Below are 13,823 nucleotides of genomic sequence, written 5' to 3'. Positions count from 1 at the left end.
AAAGCGTATCTGTTATCTGTGCATCAGCTCTTTAGCCTGCTGGCTCCCAGGCCTCAACATGGGAGTCTCTAAATTCTTGGAATAATCCTCTCAGTTCTCTCCTTAGTGTGTCAAAGCTTTCAAAGATGATGTTTCCTTAATTCCCAGGACCTCAGATCATGAACATCATATTGAGAACAAAGTTCATTTTCAAATTCTTATTCCTCAGGCTATAACCTTTCTCTCCTGCAGTACCTAACTTTGCAATTGCGTACTTGAATGAGTTGCAAAACAAGGCATGGCAAAACTCCATTTAACTCACAACTATTTATGAAATACTTTCCATGTTCCAGGCAGAAAGCACCTCTGTATGGAGAGATTGGAGAAATATAATTTTATTTGTACATTGAAGGAGATCACAATTCATATAATCATAATGAACCTAAAAATGCTGAGTATTATTATCAAAAATATAATGCAATTGTACCAAAAGTAGTCAGATGAAAATTCATTTATTTTCTGACTTAGCAAGCATTCCAATAACATCTTTTCATTTGTGCCTTTTTCCCTTTCATTTGCCTGCTATCTGATAGACGTTATTTATACATGGACAGTGGGAAACCCAAAACCTTGAATGAAAGGTTGAAGAGAAGAGTGAGGGCTGGGAAAAAAAAAAAAAATCTGAGTAATTACCTCATTTATACACACAGAGACTCATTAAGTTCTCATTGCCTTCCCTGAAAGATGGAAAACAAAGATGGGATTGATTCTCAGATGTTAGATTTTGCTAATTATTACATGTGAGTATTCAGCGCTGAAATAACCAATTCTTTCTGAATTGCTAGGTCTCTTCAATTCTCTGCTTTGCTTTGAATGAAAATACCTGCTTTCTTCATGACTACTTTTGAATAGTTCCTGGGAAAACGCTGAAATCAAGTCTCTGATGAGATAATATTTGTCCCAACTATTAAACAAAATCAAAGCTTACACTTAATGAAGTTCCAACGATGTGTTCTCAGAAAAAGACCAAATAAAGAAGTTCCCAGATGAGTACAACATGCACTTGACTTTTGTCTGTAGAAGCAATCACTCCCTCGACCATTGTCACCATGCTCAGGCATTTCCTCCTCTGTGTGTAGAAGCCTCAAAGGAGTGAGACCCGCCATGTCCCAGGACTCAATATATGCGGTTAATGATTTGCTATTATAATGATAATCATTTATGGAATTGTTGGGCTTTTGGTTCAGGATTAAATCATGATTTTTTAAATACCCACTACCTCATTAACGTATTTGTAAGATTCTGACAGGAAGCTAAAGAGGGGTGAGTATGCTAAGGTTTTGCTTTGAAGACTATTAATCCTCCTGCTGAAAGAAAATTGAAGCATTACTGTTAATGGAATGAAAATTCCATGAAGGGTTCAAAAGCATAAAAAACTAAATCGAATGTAATCATTTCAAAGAAACTTCTCATTCAGCTAAAAAAAAAGGAGAGTTTTTTTTTTTTAAAGACATCTGATCTAGAGGAATCAATTGTGTGAGAACCAAAATCATGAAGTACATGAAGTATATACTCAATTCACCGCTTTTCCTTTAATGTGAAGACTCAAAGATCTTCACAGGGTGGGTCAAGTGGTTGGAGTGTTCTTCAACATCAGTGCAGGAGGAGGGGCAGGACAGAGAGGAGGTGGAGGAGGCATCTGGGGTTTCTCCTTGCCCTGGAGGGCACAGGGTCTGCCTAGACTCCAGGTACTGTGTGCAGGGGAAGATGAGGGGGAGGAGGGGGAGGAGGAGGAAGAGGAGAGCAAAGCAGTTCTCTCACAATAAAGAGCCCTGGGTCCAATGACCGACCTGGTGACCGTGCACAGGATTTCCTCTGTGTGCCCACACAGTTCCAGTCTCCAGGCTTTTAAAACCACTCAGTCTCATTAGAACTGTTGGCAGTTGCCGACGGGGTTTCTAAGGCTGGGCCTCTTATACAAGTTTTGTTTGGCCAGAGTCATTTCCCCCCTTTCTATCATTTGCTTACAGTGATAGACGCAAGGGCCTGGAGCCTTGAGTTCCTTCTTACCTAGTTCCCCCTTCAGCGGTGAACCAAGAGAAAAAAAAGCCTCGAATGACTTCTCCAACGAACATGTTTTGCCCCAGAAATTGTATTCAATGTGGTAGCAACACATTCCAAAATGAAGGTGAAAGAAAGTAGGACAGTCTCCCACACTTTGACATTATCATCCATAAATGCACGCTACAGAACAAGCCAATGACCCCCCCCAATTTTAGTTACTGTCATTTAAGTGCATCCTAATTATGCTGATTTAAAAATCAGTTTCCTGTTTTAAACTCCAGTGTCCTGTGACATAAAAATAAATGTAACTTGACAGGAACATTAATCAGCTCCTTTGTTGGCAGGCGTGGTAAGCTCCCTGGCCTACAGCAGGGGTCCCCCAGCCTTGGCCTGGGTAAGACTCAATGAAAAATCTGAAAGAATGTTGACGATCGGGCCTGTCCCTAGATACTCTGAGTCGGTCGGTTTGGACTGTGGCTCAGGAATCTTTTCAACAGTGAAACCGAGGTAATTTTAATGTAGATGGGCCATGAATCTCTCAAAAACACTGGCCTACAGAATGTATAACCTTGACAGATATAAATATATAGATATATCTATATCCCCCAAACACTCAAGGGTGTTGCTGATGAATCATCACAGAGCAACGCTGAGGTGGGCAGGGGACAGGAAGTGGTATTCTATAGACAAGGCTAAGTCATTTACCCAAAGTGACTTAACAAGTCTGTGTTTGAACAGCTGTTGAAACTAGAGCCTCCAGGCCCATGAGCCCTGTGTTCTGGAGGAGAGCTGCACTTCCACAGTTGGGGAGCACGTGCTGCCTTCCACACCCTCAGCTCCTCCAAAATACTACACGAGGTTTCTAATGCATGTTACGGAGGTGTACGCACCTCTCATGGGTTATCTTCGCTACTTTGCTTATGTTGCCATGGTATAGGGGCTGGTCTTACTTGCCGCCACACCTTCTATGTCCACTACTTGCCCTCCAGCCCCCCCACCCAAAACCTGCATTCCTTCCACCACTGCATTAAATGGGCTCCCATCAAGGTCACTCACGATTTTCTTGTTGCAAAATCCAAAGGACAGCATATGGGTCAAGGTTATGGGAGAAATGTAATTTTCTATCTCATTTCCCATGACATAATTTTTGAGATAACGTGAAGACTTCGAATCAGGGATAAATCTACCACTTTGTTAAGAAACAAGGAAGCATGAAATAAATAAGCCAGAAAATGTGAGGAATTCCTGAAAGATTAGCAGCAAATGGGGACGCTCGAGGGAGAACAAGATTGGAGAAACAGGAGCCACACCACCAGACGGAAGAAAAGTAATAGAGGTGTCAAGGATGCTTCAAAGCAAAAATTAAAATGATAGTCAGACAGCTTGCCTCTGTCATCCCTCTGCACACTTTCACTAAGCTTAAAGTACTGTTTGTACACAGGCTAATAACATGAGAACTGCTCTCTAAAATAAGTAGGTAAGCTTCTTAGGGGACTCTTGTTTTAAGAATAATGGGGCCTATTATGTCCTTATTGAGATAACATAGATGCTGATTTGTGTCATTATTGAAATAATAACATAAATAACAACAAGTGCTGATGCTAATAAAGTACATACTCTGTGCCAGGCCCTGTCCTAAGCAGCTTCTATGTATTAACTCATTTATTCTTCACCATAACCCTAACAAGGTAGATCTTGCTACTTGCTCAGTTCAGTGCAAACCAGAGATGTCAAGTGACCTACCCAAGGTCACACAGCTAATGCGTGGTAGAGCTGCAGTACAAGCTCAGGGAACTGCAGAGGTCTTTGCGTTTGGACAGAGACAGCTCCAATCTCAATAACAATCATAGATGGAGGGAAAAGGCAAAGCAGCTAGCCCTAGGAGGGAAACATCTGAGATGCTGCACTGTGTGGACCTTTTTATTCTGGAAATTGGGTGAGGTCGTATTTGGTCCAGTTATATATCCGAAATAGCTGAGAAAATTCATGCTTGTACCCTTCCCAATGAGCCTAGTCCCTCATGCAAAAAACATGGGCAATATAAGACAACACACGTTTGAGAAAAAAACAAGGGAAAAAACAAAAATCAACATTCATAATACCTGACCCTGAGGAAAAGGAAAGACTACAGAGAATAGAGAGAACTTTTAAATACTTGTAAAAGCAACCTCAAGGATACAAGGTAATATTTAATTCATAACGGAAGAAGTCTGCTAATTTTAAAAAGCAACCAGAGGAGAAAGAGTTCTTAGAAATTAAATACATGATTATTGAAAATTAAAGCATCAGTACATGGAACAAATTTAGAATAGACATTCCTAAAGAATAGATTAATAATCTGTAAGATAATTTCAAGTAATTGTTCTAAAATATAGAGCAAAAAGATAAAGAACATGAAGAACTAAGGGACATGGAAAACAATGCCTGTTTAATGAAACTGCAGAAAGATAGAACTAAAACAATAAAATAAAAAATACAAAAAATTTTCTCTAAATTAAATATAGGCACAGGACTCAGATTGAAAGGGCTCATCAAATACTACTGAACACTAAAATAAATTCTGGTGATAGCAATAACAAAATGTGATATTAACAAAATGTGACAATAACAAAAAAGTGACAATAACAAAATAACCTTCAGTACACAAAAATAAATCCAAAAATCTGCTTTATAGGATATAATAAAATAAATAATGTTGAAAAACATAAAAGTAATTATACATAGATAAGAAATTCCAGTCCTACCTAGGTAGAAATTACCTATACAGATAGGTAATGATTTTCCTAAAATTGATCTATAATTCAATGCAAATCCAATAAAAATCTTAAAAGGAATGTGTGTAAAACTTCAAAAGATGTTTAAAAATTCATATAAAATAATAATTAAAAAAAAAAAGGAATTCCTGAGTGGCTCGGTAGGTTGGGTCACTCACTGTCTTGGGCTCCGGTCATGATCCCAGAGTCCTGGGATCGAGTCCTGCGTTGGGCTTCTTGCTCGTTGGGGAACCTGCTTCTCTCTCTGCCTCTGCCTGCCACTCTGCCTGCTTGTGCTCTGTCTCTTTCTCTCTCTCTGACAAATAAATAAGTAAATAAAATCTAAAAAAAAAATTTAAAAAATTTTTAAAAGGACCCCCCCCAAAACTAGATAATTTTGAAGAAGTTGATGATTGGCTCTTTAAACTTATTATATAACTAGAATAATTAAGACTGTCTGAAATTGGCACAGAAATGGATGATGACCAGTGGACCAGAATAGAAAGCCCAGAAACATAAGAACTTGGTATACCACAGAAATGGGATAAAATCAGTAGGAAAAAAATAAAACCAATAAATTTTTCTAAGACAAATGACTTTCCATGTTGAGCAAAATAGTGATGCCTGCCTCACATAATACAGAAAATTAATTTTAAATTTATGAAAAATCAAAATGTGCCAAGTGAACTTAAAAGCTTTTAGAAGGTAACATATTGGAAGATCCTTGAGACCCAGTAAAGCTGACTGAATAAATATGAATTTTGACCAAGCAATTTCATTTCCAGTTATGAAACCTAGAAGAATTTGCAAGGAGACATGCAAAAAATGCTCATTTTAGAAGTTTTTGCAATTGTGAAAAACTGGGAAAGAAACTAAAATAAATAAATACATCGAAGTACCTTCTACTTATGGTGAAAAAAGAAAAATAAATAAAATTGCAATATACAGCATATAAATGTTTCCAACAATGTCATGAAAAAAAGGCAGATTGACATATATACCATATTCTTCCACATATATAAGGTTTCAAAACACTCATCATGTCATATTATTTATGGAAATATATGCATATAGTAAAAATATAAAATCATGTATAAAAAAGAAACAAACCAACCTTAGGATAGAGGCCCCTTCTGGAAAGGGTAAGAGACAAATGAACAGGACCAGGAAGAACTATACAAGACTTTAAATTAAATCTGTAATATTTTATTGTATCTCTAAACATAATGGATGGTAATTATATTAGTCACTGTACTTTTATATCTGTTTAAAACATTTAATTAGAAATTTAGCTATTAAGAGAAAAGACATGGTACTTATTAAAATGAGTAATATGTTTTCTCATAGCAAACAAGTCAACTTCTCTAGCACCTGGAAATGTCTCAGCAGGAAATGTCTAATAGTAATTGCTCACACAACACTTTAATATGCCCTGAACAAGAATATAACCTCCTATAATGATTATGAGTAAGCACTTTATATTCCAAGGGCCTCCTGAGAGCAACAAAGGAAATTCAAGTGGAAAGCCCCATGCAACAGTCAGGCCTCAACTCTCTCAGCCTATCTGCTACTCAGAGCAGTAGAAGGACAATTACACACAATCTCACAAAGGAGTCAGACATCTTTGCTCCTGTATTTGGACCATTTACTGAAAAACCTATTCCAGGCACCAGAGATCAGTGAAGAAAGCCAGAATGAGGGAGAGCAGAATTCTTCTTTGAGGTTGGATACATTTCTCTTCTACTAATAGTAAATGTGGCTGTCACTATCATCCGTAGACACAGGCAACTAACTGTAAGACCATAAAACTAAGGTCTTATATGAAGGGTGCACACCCCAAATGGAGTTCTGAGACCCAGTGAAGCCCCCCAGACAGCCCAGGATTGGATCTGTACATCTAGTTACAGAACTGGAGTTCTTTGCAGCCATGGAAAAGAGACCGCAAGGACCTTACGGTTAGTCATCTTAAAACTGACTCCCCATATAACAGCATTGCTCTTACCATGCAGGTGATAATTTTCTGAGTCCCAGAGAAAGTGAAGGGTGGAACTCACACAGACACATCTATGGAAGAACATTTGCTGCTGTTCCTTTGCAACAGCTTGGATTTGAAATAATGCTTTGTTCTCCTTATATGTAAAGTACAACCCTTAACTTTTATACGGCCCTTTCAAATATATGATTTCATTTCCCAATATGGTTGGTTGTGCATGGTAGGGAAAAAACCACAAAGGCTGGTGAGGGGCAAAAAAACACACAGAGGCTCCAGGAATGTATAGAAAACAGAATTTCCAGGGGCTGGGATGCTTCCCAGAGACATTCCTTGGCTTCTGGTCACCACCATCCCTTTCTAAAGACATCTCAGAAAATGGCCCATCTTGTTTCCCTGTCCATAGTCAAAGGCTTAGAAGTTACTCACTTAATGTAGAAGAAAATAGTCTCATAACTCTTCCCAAGCTCTCTAGTCAAAGAAGTACATAGCCAACCTTATTGAGGTTTCTCTAATCATTTTACGTTGAAAGGGTTAGAGAAGATTTCTACTCAATTCCTATTTTGCTTATTTTGGCCTTGTAGACCGATACTTCCCAGTGGAGCAGGAGTATTGGGCTGGCTGCCTCACAATTCTCTGTGGCACTTGCCCAAATAAAGATGGATGGACCCCCTTCACCAGGGATTCTCATTTACTAAGTATGAGGTGGGGCCCTAGAATCCACATTTTTTTCCAATGTTCCAAAGGTAATTTTTAGATATGGATAATTTGGGGAATCATCGCAGAAGAGAAAAACAAGATTGCTATCAAAGCTTAATGGAAGGGTGTGTGGTACACATAGAATTGAAGATTCACCTCTCTTTCAAATAAGTTTATCATAAAAATTTCAGCAAGGACTTCCAAATGAAAGGATTTGAAAATGAGATAGCCTATATACATTTTTATTTTGGCACTCAATATTACATTATAGGCAATGTGCTGGAGCTGGCTTGTATAGCTTTGTTAGGTTTTCAGGAATTTTGCCATTCAGCTGTTAAACTATAGATAGCTTGAAATCAGCTTGATGGGAATATTTACACCATGGAAATCAGGAAATGTTACATAACAGGGGCTTTGCTCCGCTAGGGTACTTATTACAAATTTACCATCCACCTCCACTGGTTTTAGAGGATGTAAGGAATACTGTTTCTTTACTCTTTTAAATGTATCCAGTTGAATCAAATACCAAAAGTATTTGATACTCAACAACCATTATCCATGTGGAAAACACAGGACAACTTCTTCTTTAACAAATCCAAATGTTTCATCACCCTATTTTCTTACTGAGCTTCCTTTCCACATCTACCGGAAATTTTTATTTAAATATTATTTTTGAAGCTTGGGAGACTACTTTCATCCTATCACATTTCTCTGTATAGAATATGTACAGAAATTGAGATTAGAGATTTTTAAACTTTTCTATGATCATAAAGCTCTAAGTTTTAAATGATTTTTCTTCTGTATTAAGTTTTCACTACTGTGAGTAGTAGTATACAATTGATTAAAACACATGTATTAATAATGTGTAAATAATTGCTAATTATAAAAAGCATTTTGTTTTGGAAACACATCTTTTCATGATAGGGATGGGCTGTTGAAATTAGTTTATGTGTTCAAGGGTGAATATTATCTATTACTAGAAAGAGACTGCCTACAGCCTAAGCTTTGTTACCTTCTTTTCTTGTTTAATAAAAACACTAGGGGGAAAAATTTTGTTAAAAAAATATGGGAATGTAAAGAATTCAGTAGTGTTCCTCAATTCTCTAAATTCCTTCTCTGTTAAAGGCCAAGAATTACATGCTAATCTAGTTATAAAAAATAATTCTTTGATGTAATATGATCATTCAGTTGTGTTGCAAGTAAATCCTTGGAAAACTATTCCATTTCAAGAGTTTGCCCGAAACAATCAGCCGTTCCTGTTCTCACTACTCAACTGCAGTATTTCTGTTCTTTCATTCCTCATTTCCCTCTGGAGGTTCTCCCACTCTGGACAATGCACTGTGATAAGAATAGGAATGGGTGAGGACTATCCCCCATCTTCCTTTTTTGGTAAAGCATGAACAAGGTGACTTTAAAAAGAAATGCGAGAAAGGAGAAAGTATTTTTAAGGTGAATTCTCAGACTGGCCCACTTGAGGAATGATTAATGAAAACTGAAGATTTGGAAATTGATGTCCATAAAGCTACTGATGTGCTCTCACTCCCCTGCAAATAGTCGTCATAGACATCCAGGAATTTGTGTGCCCCACTTTGAGGACTGTGACTCTGCAGCCTATTGGGGGTTCAATTATGCAACCAGAATCCACCTGATCTCAAGAAGTACGTGTCCACTCTTCCAGATCTCTATTCAGATTCCCCGAGGAACCTAACTTCTCCTGTGCCTTCTTGAGTGTTGCACACAGCACTTCTATACTTAAATGTTAGCAGCTAGCCCTGGACTATACCCAGATCATACAGTCTGGCTCTACATAAATTACAGAACTTTCTAATGAACAAAAAAAATTATACACAAATTTAACTTTATTGACCACAGAGATAAAACCAAATTTCCAGGATTTAAAGGTCAAATTGGGTGGTCCCAATACCTATTGAAATCTCAAAATATCTTCAATGTCTTTTACCAGTTTTTCCTTCCTCCTTTCCCAAATTTCCACCTGTTTCAACAGAAAAGGAATAAGAAAATGCTGCTGTAAGTTTTCTGAAGTAGTGGAAATCTTTTTGAAATGTGTCCCTTTATTTTTAAACAGTAATATTTCCCACTATTTAAAGCAATAATACTCAAACTTCCCCCTCCCCAAGGAATATGTTGAAAGACTGGACATTTGACCCCATTAAAAACGCATTTTTGTAAATACACATAAAATCTGCCTTCCACTGCAGAGGATGTTCTTGATTCCATGAAGCCCATCCATGGGCCCTAGTTAAGAAATACTTTTTGGTAATACAATAGGGATATTTGAGTCAGATCATCTCTCAGATGATATAGTGTATAACATTTCAAAAAACTAAAACAGATAAGCAATGTTTTAACAAAATGTTTTGGTAATTATCCACAGAAAAATTGGGGTAGGTTTTCTCTAAAAGGTCAATTTCTTTAGGACATTTGAAATATTTCAATACATGGTGGCTGCCTGCTGTAGAAGACAAAGTACAGGAATTGCAGTCAAATACACTGAGATCCTGATTTTTGTGCCTCATTTTATTGCCTCTATGCTTTTATATGACTCCTGGTGACCTTCAATCATATCTATAGTTTCTGAGCCTCTCACATTACTTATTTGCTGAATGTGGAGAATATCCCCATTTTACAGGGCTGCTGTGAGAGTAAAGTAATAAAAGGAAATGTCTAGTGCCATTGCTTGAACATCAGAGTACTCACTAAATGGTAGCTCTTGTTTTTAATTTAAATGAATTATTTTAGAAATGTTTTCACTTTATAAAATGAGATGTACAAATAGGATGTTCTTTTCAAAAGCAAGGCGATAGAAAGAAGAGGATTTGGGGAATCTTCAAAGAGGTCCAGAGTCTCCTTGGTAGACGTTTGGAATCTAGGCTACTTATTTTTGGATCTTATATTCTCTTTGTGGAACTAAAGCCATGCTGGTGAACTTTGATGGAAATGAACATGCCAGAATTATTCTTATACTCGTGCTGTAAGATGCGTCTGCCAAATTCCTGTAGTATTTAATGGAAAATATTGACATAAATCTCTTTTCAAATCAATAATAGTAAGCCTCCTAAAAGTCCTGGTCCTTGGGCAATACAAGGGATCTGTTGTCAATTTAGTGTTATGTAGTGAAGATTATAAACAAAGGTATATTTAAAAACCCTTATCCAGCAGAGTGGCTTTGGTATAAATTTTTAAGAAAATTGACCTTCTCCTTCAGGTCACTACTCATTCGCTTCAAGTGACACAATGACAAAATGTTTGTACACTTAACAATTTGAATCACACAAAAGAGAAATATGAAGTCTAAGTAGATCTTATTTCTTTCCCCACCCCCTGGAAACCAGTAAAGAATTTACTCACCAAACAGTATTTCTGAAAGTTTTGACCAGCATAGATTTTAATAAAAAAAAAAAAAAGCCAAACATCCCTGATGATGAATTTTAAACCAGTGGAAAATAAAAAAGATCAACTGCAAAACTCTCAGCAAGACAGTTTTGAAAGGAAATGCTAACAGACCCACCGCTGGGTGCTGCTATGATAAACAGATGAACCCTTAGGAATGTGCCTCAGTTCCAGTCACACCCATTGGCCAGAGTCATTGTTGGCCAAATCCAGCTTCTGCAACCGCTAGGCACTGATGAGAAAGATGCCAGAAATAATAAGCTGGAGCTGAGGTAAAACCCAGGAGGAAACACTTGATGTCAGATATGAGCTTGCCATTGTTTTGAAGGAACATGGATGGAGGAAAGAGTAAATTCCTGTGTGTTTCAGACTTGATGTATCTATGCAGACTATCAGAATGGAACTTATTTTCCCTGGCTACTCACAACTGCCACGAGATCGTCTTTTCTGGATATTTACTTTAATGGTAACATTCACTTCTAGGCTACTCTCCAGAGCTATTTCAGTGTTAAGAATGTCTCTTAAAACAATAAATACATGAAATAATAGAACATCACACAGATGTTTATAAACATTGGCCAAACTCATTTCATAGAGTGGTGACACTATATCCATTCATGGCAAATTCATTTTGCTGGAGGGGACAAATAACGTCACATGCCTCTCATGCTTATATTCCATTTTCGTCAACACTAGGAGTAAGGAGGCAGCGAGAGAAAAAACAAATCTCTCAAAATACATGTATGCCCACTCTCTGTCTATGCCCCCATGGCTCTTCCTGCCAAGGTGTCTCCACAAAACCATAACTGAGTCCAACAGAGAGGGACAAGACCAGTAATCCCTTTCAATAACCAAAAGCCATATAGACTTTGGAAAGCCGATAAATGCTAAACTGACCGAGAATTATGTAGTTTCTGGATAGGGATTTTTTTTCACGTAGCAAGTTACAAGGCAATTTAACTTGCCATTTAAAGGAGTTTGTTCAATGGAGCAATTCCATCTGAACTATATAATATTATCTATATCACTATAGTAACAATAAGAACTATGGAAATTTAGAGCCGAAAGGGACCAAGAAATGGTAATATTGAGCAAGTACAATTCATTAAGTATTCAAAAGCTGTTTAGTATATATCTATTATGTACCAGACCCTGGAACTACAAAAATAAATGTCATTGTCCCTACTCTTAGGAAGCTCACACTCTAGAAGGAAGAAAGATTCATACAGAACAAAATTATATTACAACATGACCATCCTCACCAGTAGAGATGCAGACATAGGAATACAAAACAGGTGATGATTAATTTCTTTTTTTTTTTTTTAAGATTTTATATATTTATTTTTGTGAGAGAGAGAGAGAGAGTATGCAGACATACACATGGGTCAGGGGAAGAGGCTGAGAGAGAAGCAGACTCCCAGCTGAGCAGGGAGCTTTATGCAACACTCCATTCCAGGACTCTGGGATCAGGACTTGAGCTGAAAGCTGATGCTTAACTGCCTGAGCCACCCTGGCACCCTAGAGGTAACAATTAATTTCTTAAAAGTCATGTACAGCTTTCTAGGGAAGATAGATTTTTGCTCAGTTGAGAAGTTAAGTTATATGTCCTCCAACAGAAAGCCAGAGGGAAAAGACATTCCAAGAATTAAAAAAAGCATGAACAAAACAAATAGAGGTATTAACCTACATGTTGTATTTAGGCAACGTGAGTAAAATCTTGGTACACAAAGCATAAGATAGTGGCAGAGAAAGCTTGACTGCTTTGCTTAGAAGCCTAATGTGAGCCCAAACACTGAGAAACCACAGATGATTTTTGGTAAAGGAGCTACATAATTATATCTGGCCTTTAAAACATGGACTGTGATGACAGCGTAAAGGATAATTGGACAGGGAAAAGTGAGGGAGAAACTCTAAACTTACCCAGACAGAATGTCAACTATACAAGAAGTACCAATTAATTCTAAAGCAAGAGAAGTGAGGGCGCCTGGATGGCCCAGTCGGTTAAGCGTTATCAGCCTTCGGCTCAGGTCATGATCCCAGAGTCCTAGATCAGGATCCCTGCTTTTCCCTCTGCTCCCCCGTCCAACTCATGCTCTCTCTCAAATAAATAAATGAAATTTTTATTAAATACATACATACATACATACATAAATTAGAACAATGAATGAAATCAGTTAATGAGGGGCGATGAAGTCTTGGGCTCAAAAGGATCCCATAACTCCTGTTTTCTCTGGTTCTGTGTACTGATAAAACATACTGTGAGAAATCACCCCAGGTTCAAGTCAAAGTGCAGGACCATCTTAAAGGTATAAGTTGCCTCATTTGGCACTCTGGAACTCCAGTTGTCTGTAGTGTTTGTGCTCAAGACCTTCTGTCAATCACCAGGTGGGGCATTAAAGAAAAGACTGTGTCATAGAAAACCATAGGAAGACATGATGCAGAGCTACTCATAGAAACTGTTCTCAGCAGGACTTTGTGATTGTGAAATGTTTGAATGAAGTTCAGTCCTATGAGTTCCTGTACTAAACAGTTTGTCAAACACCTGGCAGCCAGCACAGCTGGAACAGGGACAGGACTGTGATTGCCAGGCGGCAGCTGCCTGGTTCTTGCACTTCCTGCTTCCATTTGAAGGTCCCAGTGAGGAACTTTCTTCCAGAGACAAAGGATTGCTTCATGATTTAAGGACTCTGGGGTTATCTCCTTGTACTTACCCTCTCACGGTTTTGTTCAGCATCCGGCTTGCCTGCCTGGTTCCTGAACATCTTTGGGATTCTCACCTGAAACCCAGTCAAGACCTCTGCCTTGCCCACATCTGGCTGGCTCTCTTACTTGTTACTTCTTAACTCAGATCCCCAGTTGTCCAGGGTACGTACACACACACACACACACACACACACACACACACACATCTCAAAGATAAAAATATA

Source organism: Mustela nivalis (assembly GCF_964662115.1).
Source record: "Mustela nivalis genome assembly, chromosome: 4".
NCBI lineage: Eukaryota > Metazoa > Chordata > Mammalia > Carnivora > Mustelidae > Mustela > Mustela nivalis.
Note: the sequence above shows the minus strand (reverse complement) of the source record.